Raw genomic sequence first — 13,941 nt, 5'->3', positions numbered from 1 at the left:
ATGTAAAAATCGAGGACCATATCCCACAATCTCGTTTCCACCATGATGTAAACAATTAGAGAGGATTGACCTGCTCTGTTAAATGTGTGCTTGCTTGGCTGATCAGATTTAGTCCGTCCATTGCATGCCCTGAGTGATAGAGTTAGGGTAAGTGAATTGAGCTGCATTAACAGTGGTGACCATACTTTGGTAGGGGTGGTCAGGGGATCGGGAATAGACCAGTAAAGATCTTCTTCGGTGGAAGCAGAGTGGTTAGGGTCAATAAGGGGTTCAAAATGGCAGTCACCCGCCACAATCAACCATATCTCTGGGTCTAAGGTAAGAATAAAGTGACCCAGTTGGTCGATTGTGGCAGATTCTTGACTATTGTTGACAGGGCGGGAGTACACGTTGATTAGGGCGATTTTCGTCTTTGAGGGAAAGGAGAGCAGGACACATTGGATGTCGTTTGTGGGTGTTATCATCTGCTCTACTCTACAACCAAGGTGAGTACCTACCCAGATGGAGAGGCCACCTGAGGGTCTATCCTTGAACGTTAATATATCCGTGTTGGCAATAGTGCACGTATTAAATGTGATGTCATTATAAGGAGAAGAATGCTGGCTAGCGACCTGGAACAAGTTCCATATGATCTCTTTGTTAGGTGAATGATCCTTGGGAGTGATAAGGCCTATGGTGAGTGAGTCATTCAGTGAGCGACATCTTTTATGTAGCAACTATCGCTCTGTAATGGTCTCCTGGTGCTGGTCTAAAAAAGACCAACCCAAAAGACCAGACTTCAGTTCCTTCCTGAAGTCTAGGAGTCTTGTTGAGAGCTTTGTTGTGTCTGACGGCAGTCATTTCCACATCATAGGCACCTGGACTGAAAACGAAGAAACACCCTGTGAACTAATGTTCTAAATGGGAAATAATAACCTGGCTTGAAATTTGCTGTGAATCTCATGTTTTGTAACCTGCTTGATAATTTTAGCCATCAAGTAACGAGGGACCTGTGACTGTAAACACTTGCAAACATATGCACATTTAAATACAATACTGTCTCGGATAAGGGGCCAATGTAGGGAATGACTGGCATCACAAATGTGATCCTCTTCTCTTCAATCCACATATAGTAACAAAGTGCCATAGTCGGCACCCTTTACAGTCTGCCAAACAGGTTCTTAGGGAGACTCACATAGTGGGCATACAAAAATCCAAACAGTTGTTCTGCGTTGTTCTTCAAGGATAAGAGGGGTAATATTGCCTTCAGTATAATGATGTGTTAGCAGCAGCTGTACACAATTGAGTTTATCTAAGATTTTAAAGGGACTTCTGCTGCGCATAAAAAGCTTAGCTTTTTAGGTCAAGCCTAGAGGCAGCGCGCAAGCGTTGCTCTGCGAGGCATGCTGTATTACAGTATGCATTTGAAGTCCTGCCCACTCTCCGCCCATATTTGTCATTGGCCTGTGTCATTGTCCTTTGTAAATGCTGGCTTCTGATTCGTAAATAGGCCTGTTAGTCCCTCCTTGGTACCACCTTGTCTGCATTTGTTACCTCAATATATGATAGTGGAACACTCCTACCTGTACCTATATAGATCAAACTAATCCTTATAACCTTAGCGTGCTACATTGGTAGGCGTGGTGTCTAGCATGCCTATATAAACATCACAATCAAATCTCAAGTACTAGTACTTGTTCCAATGTGCACTGTTGCAAATACAAATTTTAACACACTTAGTTGTTTGTATTCAAGATTATTGATGAATATTTAATTAAAAATATTTTCATTTCAAATCCTCATAGACTGTAATGTCCTGATTGAACATATACACATGTAGTTACACATTTTTAGAAATGTACATTAACAATTCTTCATTCTGTTCACATTACAGAATTTAAACCGTTCAATTATGTATGTACAAAGGTTCTGGTCTTCCATGCCCAATTCATTTCTGGTCTTCCATGCCCAATTCATTTCGGGACATGTGTCCCTTCTTCAGGGGAAAAATCTGTAAATAACAAAAAATGAGTATCAAATGACAAAGTGCAGGGCTACCATTAGTCTTCCTTAATATACCACTGTTTAATGTTGTAAGACAACTCAGTTATCATATATAATGGTGATAATAGTGCTGTCATATAATTTCATATTAATGTCATAGTGCAAATCTCAGAATGTTGGTGTGTCAGGCATTGGTCTGTCTGTAATACACGTTGTGGATTTCAGATTAAGGGCCTCGTGTAGGTAGCCCAATACCGGTCGGTAACGGCCGATTTTCGGTAATTATACCGTTACCGACCGGTATTTAGGCTTTTGCAATGTAGGGGGCACATTACAGGATTCGGTAATTTACCGAATCGGTAATTTTATCGAATCGGTAATTTTACCGATTCGGTAAATACCGAATCCTGTAATGATATGTAGGGGGAGTGTGTGGGTGTCGTGTGGAGTCGGTATTTACCACCAACTAATAGTTGGTGGTAAATGAAGAATGGCTCTGTAAATGCATTTTCAAGCGCTTAGAAGTGTGCAATGTGGCAGACATACATGCCCTTAGGGCATGTATGTGTGCCACATGTGCACACATGCAGGAATCAGGGGTGCAACAGGGTGTCAATGTGACACCCTGCCACCCTTGATTGTGCTCCCCCCATTACCGAATCGGTATTTACCGATTCGGTAATGAGGCATACCTTCCCATTGATTCAATCAATGGGAAGGTATGCCTCATTACCGAATCGGTAAATACCGATTCGGTAATTACCGAATTTCTACGATTCGGTAATTTTTACCGAATGAATACCTACATAGCATTTACCACTTCATAAATACCGAATCGGTATGATTCGGTATTTATGAAGTGGTAAATGCCAGGCCACCTACATAAGGCCCTAAATGAGTTAAATTGGTGTAAAGTTATAACTACCACCTGACATTATGCCGTGGCTGTGAACCAGTTAGTTCCACACAACTTACTTAATGTAGAAACCAGAACTGCACTCTAATTATGGAGATCGACGCGATCTATAAATCAAAAGTCCCCTTTCGTTACAAAAGACCACTAGGAAATTAAATGACACTTCCATTAGAACAACCAGTTATACAGCTCCACTGACCTGAGATGAGTGTGAAACCTCCCAATCCGAGTTAAAATATTGGAAAAGTAAATCCTCTTATCTGTAACAACAAATACAATGGTCGCGTCACCTCTAATGAGAAAACAAACAACATCCTAACGTTCAAATGCTCACAGGACCAAGACGCTGCGAATACTGAACAGCCACTTACCTGAACCGCTTAATTTTGAAGATTCCAACAACACTGAAAAATTCGACCGGTCATGAGACCCAACGATTATACTCGCTGTATAAACGGTTCGAATCAGAAATCAAAGACGGACTACTGCGCATCGGCACATATATCCAAAATTATCACCACCATCTTGAAACGGCATAGTGCAACACGACCAAGTCTGATTCCATACATTAAATACTCTCTGATTTAAATACCCCCAATACAATGGGTAGATTAAAGATCTATATACATGGCACTGTATTCAACGGGAATGTAATCTCAATAATTTGTGTGTTTCATGTTAATGACTGTTACAACCAGTCTGGAGCTGGATATCAATGACGTGCTGCTATGCGTTGATACTGGATGTCCGAGACTATTACCACCATCTTAAAATAGACACACAATAAAACACAACCTCAAAGTTTCATGCTCATGTGACACTTAGAAATGCCCTCGAAACACTAAGTTCTGCAGTACAAAATGTTCTACAAAATGATCAATGTGACTAAATAGTAGTTAATACTCATTTCAGTTAGAAAGCTGCTTGTATGTTCGTCACATCAGCCTCGTCATGTGTGATGATAATTGTTAGAAATGGGGGTCTCTAGTTGGCAGAGGTAGGTACCTTTGTCCAAATAGGGACCCTTCGTCCTAGTCAGGATAAGGGAGTTACACTCCTAAAATAACCCCTGCTCACCCCCTTGGTGGCTTGGCACGAACAGTTAGGCTTATCTTAAAGGCAGTGTGTAAAGCATTTGCACATAACCGACAGTAATACAGTGTAAGCACTACAAAAGGACACCACATCAGTTTAGAAAAATATCCAATATTTTTATATACTTAAGACAAGACCAAAAATGATAAAAATCCACCATGCAGTACTTGAAAATCTTCAGTTATCAAAATACACTTGAAAAACAGTTCCTTGATGTCAATAGCTCCATCCGGGGCTATCACGGCATCGTGAGCAAACAAATCCAAACAGTTCTGGCTGACCGTGGTGTCACGGGCCAGCTACGGTATCAGGAAGACCTGCAAACAGTACCTTTTAGAAAGAAATGCAGGGCGTTGGTGACCTCTCGTTGAGCTTCCGAAAGCAGGCGTTGTTTCCGGAGGTCAATGCAGGAGTCGTTGGGGCCCTCGAAGTCACACACTTTGCTGATCGAACTCCTCTCTGTGGAAGTCAGGAGCGCTGGCGTCGGTATGTGTAGGGTGCTGCAGTGCGAAGTGCAGGGGTGCGGTGCCCTCAGGTCGCGGTGCGAGCAGCGGCTCGGTGGCGGCGTCAGATGGCATCGTCAGTGAGACCAGGTTCACGGTGCGAAAGAATGTGGTGCTCGTCGCGGTGCTGGCAAGTCGTAGTGCAAGCAGTGGTGTCTTCATTGCTGAAGCGTTGTCGTCGGCTGACGAACTGGAGTCGATGGCACCGACGTCGGTAGGCCAAGGCTGTGGTGCGGGATGAGGGCGGTGCATCGTGTAACTTCACGAGCGGTGCCCTCAAACCACGGTGCAAGCAGCGGCGTAGATTTTGGCTTGGAGTGGTGGCGACGGGGATACCAACGCATCGTCGTGAAGCGAGGCGGTGCGGAGTGCGGTGCCCACAGGTCGCGGTGTGAGCAGTGGCTTGGTGGCGGCGTCAGCAGGCATCGTCGGTGAGACCAGGGTCGCGGTGCCCTCTGCTGTGCCGTCAGGACACGGAGTAGGCAGCAACGTTGTCGGGTTGCTTTTTCTTCTGTTGCAGCACAAAACATACAGTTCCCAGTGCTGAGGGCAGAAGAGCTTGAAGTCTTTGCTGGTCCTGAGACTTCTTCAACAGGGGGCAAGCTCTACCTCATGCCCTTGGAGAAACTTACAAAAAGTAGATTGTAGAAAGTTCAGTCCAATCCTTTCACGGCTTAAGACAGAAGCAGCCACTGCAGGCCAACACAGGGTGACAAATGCAAAAACAACAGTTGATGGACAGAATGCAGAACAATGTCATACATTCACCCCAGTACAGAGACCTGGGCCTAACTCCATCGTTTTTTTGCTCACCATGCCATTCCAGTTCGAACCCAGCCATATGCAAATCAGTCTTGACCTTGTGCCTCATGGGAACAGTCCAGCCCGAACTGCCAAGCCAGGTCCTCCCTGGACTGGAACCAAGCATCCTAGGACCAGTTTCGGGGTTTCGCCCCTCTTCAGCCAGGATAGCTTGATTCCAGTGGTATGGAGAGCACGGGACTCACGTTTGAGCATACCCGTCCCACTCGGGGTGACAAATGCAAAAACAACAGTTGATGGACAGAATGCAGAACAATGTCATACATTCACCCCAGTACAGAGATCTGGGCCTAAATCCATCGTTTTTTTGCTCACCATGCCATTCCAGTTTGAACCCAGCCATATGCAAATCAGTCTTGACCCTGTGCCTCAGGGAACAGTCCAGCCTGAACTGCCAAGCCAGGTCCTCCCTGGACTGGAACCAAGCATCCTAGGACCGGTTTCAGGGTTTCACCCCTCTTCAGCCACGATAGCTTGATTCCAGTGGCCAACACAGCAAGGCACACAACGATGTGGTAGCTCCTCCTCATAGCTTCTCCATCTCTTCTTCTTGGCAGTCTTCTTGGTCCAAAAGAGTTCTAAAGTTCAGGGGTCTGGGCCCCAATATTTATATCCCAAAATCCTTTGATCTCTTAGGCAGAGAGTGTCTGTGTGCAGCCAGACCCAGTTCTGCCTTCTTTGGGGTGGCTTCCAGGCAGGAGGTGGGGACGGCATTGTCAGAGGCAGACCAGGCCCATTTGGGTCAAGAAAATCTCCTCCCCCTACTCTAAATGCAGCCCACGTCTATTCAGCCCTTTCCTGACCCACCTAGGTTATCCGGAGCCACTCCTACTCCCCAGCCCCTGTCATCCAAAACCCAGACAGTCAATCCACAAACCCAGCAGAGGCACACTAGATGGTTAGACAAGAAAATACCTACTTTCTAAAAGTGGTATTTTCAAACACAGAATGTAAAAATCACCTTCACTAAAAGATGCATCTTTAGATTCTGAGTTCAGGCATACTAAACTTCATTTTCCTACCTAGTTTCCAGGGCCAGTTATGTATATAAGATGTTATAAACAAACTCCTCATTCTGTCCTATGCGGAACAGATAGCCTTGCAATAGTGAAAAACTAAATTGGCAGTAATTCACTATCAGGACATGCCCCACACACCAGGGCATGTCCTCCCTTTCACATACACTGCACCCTGCCTACAGGGGCACCTTGGGCCTACCTTAGGGGTGACTGACATGTAAGAAAAGGGAAGGTTAGGGCCGGGTACACTTGCCAAGTCGACATGGCAGTACCAGACCGCACACAGGCTCTGCAATGGCAGCAGGAGTTACATTTACGGGCAGTTTGGGTGGGTGGCACAATCCAGTGCTGCAGCTCACTAACAGCATTTGATTTACAGGCCCTGGCACACGCAGTGCACTTTACTAGGGACTGACACATAAATCAAACAGGCCAATCATGGAAACAGCAATCCACAACACATTTTACCACAGGAGCACTTGCACTTTACCACTGATCAGCAGTGAGAAAAGTGTGCAGAAACAGTAAGCCAGCACAAACAGTCAAAACCGGGAGGTCAGAAAGCAAAAACTCAGGGGAAACACGCCAAAAGGTGTCAAGTCTAACAGTAATAGTGATGGAATGATGGGCGAGTCCTGATGTCCAGGCCTACGTCTCATATGGTTACAAGAAATAGACCCTTTGGCTGCTGTGTATCCAATTTTTTTATCCAAAAGATTTCTCTTTGCAATAAAGATCTAGTTAAATCTTTACCAGGAATGGGTGATACGGACTCTATTAACTGAAAACTTAATTGGGATATGGTATGTCTTGCTGTAAACCAATGTGCTGCTAAGCTGGAGGTTTTGTTCTCTGGTCGTATGGTGCTTTTATGCTCTGAAATGCGGGGCTTAATTTTTCTATCTGATTTACCAACGTAAAGTAGTGCACATGGACACTTTATGCTGTAAATCAGGTTTTTTGAGTTACAGTCCGTGATATGGGCTAACTCGATGGTCTCTCCTGATGTAAAGTTCTGGTGTCTGTTATGACATTGTTACAGTGCACGCAGTTATGACATTTCTTCGTCCCTCGCGGTGTAGATGGTTTATCATATTTCGGTGTCATTAACAATTCCTTGAGATTCTTAGATTTAAAACAGTGCACATTGGAACAAGTACTAGTACTTGAGATATGGTTGCATTTGTTACCTCCCATAACAATTGGACCTTTTACTTGGCTTGTTACACGGTCTCCATTATAAGTCGGTGAGCACTATTTTGTTTATTGACTAATGGGGACAATGGTGGCCGCTTTTCATATGGAGCGATATGCTGCTCTGACTTTAAAAGTGGCTGCCCTCTGCCCCGCACAGCACTCGCGGTACAATGGCGAAATAAAAATAAAAAAATGTTATTACTTTAAAGATGAACGCGGCGTCCGCTTCAGGAACAATGCGCTTTCTTTCAGCATTTTTTTTTTATAAACTTGAATGCTGAGTGCGGCACCCGCTTCAGGCACACCGCGCTCAGTTTCATTTTTTGGGTTTTAACTTCAATGTTGAGCATGGCGCCCGCTTCAGGGACACCGCGCTTTGTTTCTTTTTTTCTTTAATGATGAACACGGCACCTGCTTCACGGACACCGCGCTCTGAAATAAAGTAGGTCTTGCTTTTGCCAAACTTTGACCTATTGGTATTGTAAATGACAATGCCTTTTAATATTATAAAAGATATTGCCATTTACAATGCCAATAGCTCAAAATCACGAGACCTCGCTTTGTAAATGCTTGTTTACTTTGTCAGGCAGACTAAATATTTACCTGAAGAGAAGGTTCCTTAGGTGCACTGAAGATTTTTCCTGGAAACCAAAAATCAGCTCGGGTTTTGATTGGTTTAATTATAGAAAGAGTATAAGAGTCTGATCTAAGCTGGGTTACGGATCTTATGAGAACCCCTATATAGATCTGGTTGTCATCATCATAGAAGAGTAATGCCGTTTGCACTGTGAGGTCATTACAGGTAAGATGTATAGATGGATTTTAAATAATGCTAAGGAACACCATACCGCCTGGTAGTTGGCTGTGAGAGAAAAGGTCCCAGTTTCACCTGTTAAGACCACCCAGTAAAAAGAGGTGGAACCATTTGGTGGTATCTGTAACAGCTCCCAGAACAGTAGTCAGGCTCTCCAAAAGCAGATCATGATCCACTAAGTCAAAGAGTGCAAACAAATCCAGCATAATAAGCAAGGAAGATGCACTACATCAATGAACCATAAACAGCCATCTCAAAAATCTAGTACGGCTGATTCAGATTCTTTTGCTGGTCTGAAACTGGACTGAATAGGGGACAAGATTTTATCAATATCTAAGAAAGATTTTAGTTGGAAAGCAATGGCCTTTATCTAGGACCTTTAGGTTAGATGACTCACCTGTGGAAAGATTGGGCTATATGATGAGGGTGGTCACAAAACCTTGTTTGAGGCACTTAGTCACTGGCCCTCTCAAATAGATTGATTGATTGAATTATGGATCATTATAGCAAATCGGCTTGAATATTGCTTAAGATGCCATGTCGGAGCCTGTTCCCCTAAAGAGTCTGTAGGTTTGAGGTTAAAGGAAAGTGATAGGATGAAGTCCACATCTCCTGGATTTAGGTAAAAAAGTTAAATTGAAACGGCTAGACAATTTGTTTTACTCAAGGGTGTAGCCGCTGGTTGTTTATCAGTTACGACCAATGATTGCATTGTTTTTTGTATTTTATAATTGAAAAAAATTATTTCATTTGTTGCATGAATCTTCAGAGGGTTCACTATCCTAGAAGTAAGATGGCAAATCATTGAGGAATAGACCATTTTAAGAGTGAAGATGATATCTTTGTAATTTGAAGTCCTTGTATTTAAATCCTGTGAATGAAAAAGCATCCATTTAATTTGCTCTCCTTCTAAGGCGATTTATCAATGCAGGCGCAGGCAATGAGAGGTCTTTGAAAGATGACTTATCCTAGGGGAAATATGGCACATATTCAATGTGATGTCTTTGTAAGTGTTGCTAAAATATCCAGGTGAAGTAATGAATATAGTAAGGCACACCAAAATGTATTTAAGGTGATCATCTTGAAAGTTGCGTGATCCAATCGGGTGATTTGGCATGTATTAAGAGTCATACTGTGCTACAGTGATCTTCCCCATTGTTGGCCGGTGTGTCCTCTTTACAAAAAGCTCTTCTTGTAACGTGATTATTCATATTGTTCGATAAATCGTGTAGTCAATGTGATGTTCTTGCCAGGTCTTCTGTCGCATTGTATGGTGAACCATGTGATGTAGTTTTGTGTTGGCAGGTGATCTATCTTGATCTAGTGTATGTCATTCAGTTTCATGTGGCGGTCCTGCTAAGTTGTTCATCTTGTAAAGCTTTTTTTCTATCTGGATCATCTGGAAGATGATTTATCGTATCGAGCAGTATGTCATTTATTCAGTCTCCGCTCTTGTCTCCAGTCTTTCACTGTGACTGTTCTCTTTGTACTGTCTCTGCTTTGGTCTCCAGCCTTTCACTGTGACTGTTCTCTCTGTACTGTCTCCGCTCTGGTCTCCAGTCTTTCACTGTGACTGTTCTCCTTGTACTGTCTCCGCTCTGGTCTCCAGTCTTTCACTGTGACTGTTCTCTTTGTACTGTCTCCACTCTGGTCTCCAGTCTTTCACTGTGACTGTTCTCTTTGGACTGTCTCCGCTCTGGTCTACAGTCTTTCAGTGTGACTGTTCTCCTTTTATTGTCTCCGCTCTGGTCTTCAGTCTTTCACTGTGAACGTTATCTCTGTACTGTCTCCGCTCTGGTCTCCAGTCTTTCACTGTGACTGTTCTTTGTACTGTCTCTGCTCTGGTCGCCAGTCTTTCACTGTGGCTGTTCTTTGTACTGTCTCTGCTCTGGTCGCCAGTCTTTCACTGTGGATGTTCTTTATACTGTCTCCGCTCTGGTCTCCAGTCTTTCACTGTGACTATTCTCCTTGTATTGTCTCCGCTCTGGTCTCCAGTCTTTCACTGTGACTGTTCTCCTTGTATTGTCTCCGCTCTCCAGTCTTTCACTGTGACTGTTCTCTTTGTACTGTCTCTGGTCTGGTCGCCAGTCTTTCACGGTGACTGTTCTCCTTGTATTGTCTCCGCTCTGGTCTCCAGTCTTTCACTGTGACTGTTCTCTCTGTACTGTCTCTGCTCTGGTCTCAGGTAACTAGTCAGATCTGTCTCTTCTCTCTGTACTGGCTCAAGTCTCAAGGATCCTCTCTTTTAATGATCTCTGTGCGGTCTCTGCAGCAGTGTCAGAGTGCTCCCTTCTTTATGGTCTCTGCACTCTCTCTGCACTGGTCTCAACGCCACAGAGATCGCTTCTCTTCTCTATGCTCTCTGCACTCTCTGCTATCAAGGCTCTCCTCTGTGCTCTCTGTACTCTCTGCTCTCAAGGCTCTCCTCTATGCTCTCTGTACTCTCTTTCTGATCTGGCCTCAGAGCTCTCCTCTTTCTTTTTTTAATTCTTTGTATTGATAAACAAACATGTTGGTCATTTCACAGTTCTCACTTAATGGTGTTACAGTGTTCCATCCTTGGACTCATATACATTATTGTAACTTGATATGGAACAGCAGATCAGGGACAGACAATACCATCATATTATTGGGTTAACATCTCCTCATCCTCAATTTCCAGGCCGTCCGCCTCCCATTTACCCCTGAGGGAGCCCAGTGGATCCGGGGAGTGATGTTTGAGTTTTTTTATATGTGAGGGATATCGCCCTTTCCGTCAGGTAGCCGTCAAGCAACCTATCCTCTAAGGGGGAGGATTCCGGGAGCACTGTCCCCGGTGGAATGTTAGATTGAAGAGAGTGCCGAACCTGCATGTACCGGAAGAACTCCGAGTGTGCCAACTCGTGGGACTGCTGTAGGGAGGCAAAGGGCATCACCCCCCTGGATCCCCAAAGGTCCCCTATATGGGATATACCGATCAGATCCCAATTGCGGAATCCCTTAGTGCGACCCAACGACCCTAGCCATTCTGACACCCAGAGCGGGGTTGCCTTCGTAAGTTTGTCAGCCCACCCTAGCTTCCAGTTCAAAATATGCCACAGTTGGATCGAATGTTTTGTAGGCCCTGTGAGGTGGAACTTATTAGGCCGCGAGTAAAGTGCGGTCTCAAAGTTTCCCCCGGGGAGGAGCCACCTATCCATCCCATACCCGGGGTCATCCCCACTGCCGTACGTGCCCTGATTAATAGCCGAGAGATGCGCTGCCCAGAAATATTTACGGATGTCCGGCAGAGCTATGCTGCCATCGTACCACCCCAATGTAAGCTTCGGGAGAGCTATGCGTGGTGCGCCACTCCACAGCAGGTCCCTCTGGGTGGCCTCAATATCCGCGAAGTACTTGTGTGGGACCAGGTCTGGGTAGTTTTGGAGCGCGTATAAAAACCGCGGCAGAGCCATCATCTTGAAAAGGGCTGCACGACCCAGCAGCGACAGCGGAAGCCTCTTCCAGATCGCCGTATCCCTCTGGAACCTCTGCAGGGGTGGCCCGAGGTTATTCTCAAAGCGTATTTTTGCATCGCTGGAGATATAGATTCCGAGATACCTGAACCCTTCCGTGGCTATCTGGATCGGGCAACCACGCGGAACAGAAGGAGGGGCGCCATGTAGCACATAAAGCAATGACTTTCCCCAGTTGATGCTGTAGCCGGAGTTTTTCCCAAAGCTTGTAAAGATGTCTAGGGCTACCCGGAGGGATTTAGAGGGGGAGGCATGGTATAGCAGGACATCGTCTGCATACAGCGAAATCCTGTCCTCCCATCCCTCTGCCCATCTCAGCCCTCGTATTGAGGGATCTTGTCTTATCCAGGCCGCCAGAGGCTCCAGGCAGAGTGCAAACAGCAAGGGTGAGAGGGGGCAGCCCTGTCTTGTCCCCCTTTCGAGTGCAAAAACCTCTGAGCTCTTGTTATTCACCACCACCTGTGCCAGAGGCTCGGTGTAAAGGAGGCACACCCACCCAACGAAGCTGGGACCAAAGCCCAATCTTTTAGGGACCGCCATCATATAGGGCCACTCCAGCGTATCAAATGCCATAGCTGCATCTAGTGATACCACCACCGCATCCTCCTGGATCATGTGGCGGCGACCCATCATGCCGTGGAGTCGACGCAGATTAAGGGCCGTATTTCAATGCGGCATAAAGCCCGATTGGTCGGGATGGATCAGTTTGGTGATTATTGGTTTAACCCGGTTTGCAAGGAGCTTAGCCAGTATCTTAGGCTCAGCGTTCAACAATGATATTGGCCTGTAGGAAGAGCAGCGGTCCCTGGGTTTCCCTTCTTTGGGGATAGCTACCAGCGTGGCAATACGTTGGTCTCTTGGTAGTTTCCCCCTCGCTTTGCTGTCTTCGAACATACTTTTGAGATGCGTGCCCAGGCAGTCGGGTCGGAGCTTGTACAGCTCAATAGGTAGGCCGTTAGGGCCCAAGGCCTTCCCAGGCTGCAGGTCCTTAATAGCTTTTACCAGTTCGGCGACAGTGAGGTCGCCGTCCAGAGTCTCGCGATCCTCATCAGAAAGCACAAGCAGCTGGATGTCCTCTAGGAGCGCAGCGGAGTCCTCTTCTGACCGGTCTGAACCTCTGCTGTACACTCCTCTGAAATGCGCAGCAAATTCGCCTATAATCTCCTGCGGGTCGGTCAGGGGGAGGCCCCCTCAGAACGGATTTCTGCCACCACCCTCTGTGCCATCTGTTTTTTATCCAACCAGGCGATTAATTTTCCCGCCTTATCCCCTTGGTCGTATAGCCGGCCTCCTCTGTCTCTCGCTAGAGTCTTAGCAGCTTCCGTGGCTAGGGCCTTATACTCAGCGGCTTTCAGCTGCATTTGATGCTGGGCCTTTAATGTCCCATGCACCTGCGCCTCTCCCTCCAGTGCGAGAAGATCCCGCTCCACCGCAAGCATCTGCGCTTCCCTCTCCTTACGCTGTCCGGCGATTTTTGATAGGGCCTCCCCCCTCACCACCGTATTAAATGCTTCCCAGAGGGTAGTTGGGGCTTCCACTGTCCCAACATTCTCAGTGAAATAATGATCTATTGACCGAGTGAGTGCCTCCTTAATTTCAGGGTTACGCATCAACCAGGGGCTCACGGGCACCACGCATCCCACCCTCTGCTCCCCGATTGTTAGATGCGTCCACAACGGAGAGTGGTCCGATATACCCCTAGCCAAGTGTTTGACGTCCTGAACCACGGTGCTGCAGGAGAGTAAGGAGGTAGTCTATCCTGGAGAATGTGTGGTGTGGTCCCGAGAAGAATATATATTGTAGCTGAGTGGGGTGGCGAAGGCGCCAAAGATCCACCAGCCCATACACTTCCAGCAGATTGGAGAGCCACATTTGCCCCGGTGCAATGTTCCGCGGTGGGTGTCTATCCAAGTCTCCAGACACTACTGCATTGAAGTCTCCCCCAACTAAGAGCTGCCCTTCGGGGAGGGAGAGGAGGAGTTCCCCCAGATCCTGATAAGATTGACTCTGGAGACCAGGTGGACTATACACCGTCACCAGGTTAAGCGTGCGACCTGCCCACTTACCCGTGAGCACGGCCTAGCGGGTCTGTTTTCGT

The sequence above is a fragment of the Triturus cristatus genome, chromosome 1_2, assembly GCF_964204655.1.
Source record: "Triturus cristatus chromosome 1_2, aTriCri1.1, whole genome shotgun sequence".
NCBI lineage: Eukaryota > Metazoa > Chordata > Amphibia > Caudata > Salamandridae > Triturus > Triturus cristatus.
The sequence above is the reverse complement of the archived record's forward strand: the minus strand, read 5'-3'. Positions refer to the sequence as shown.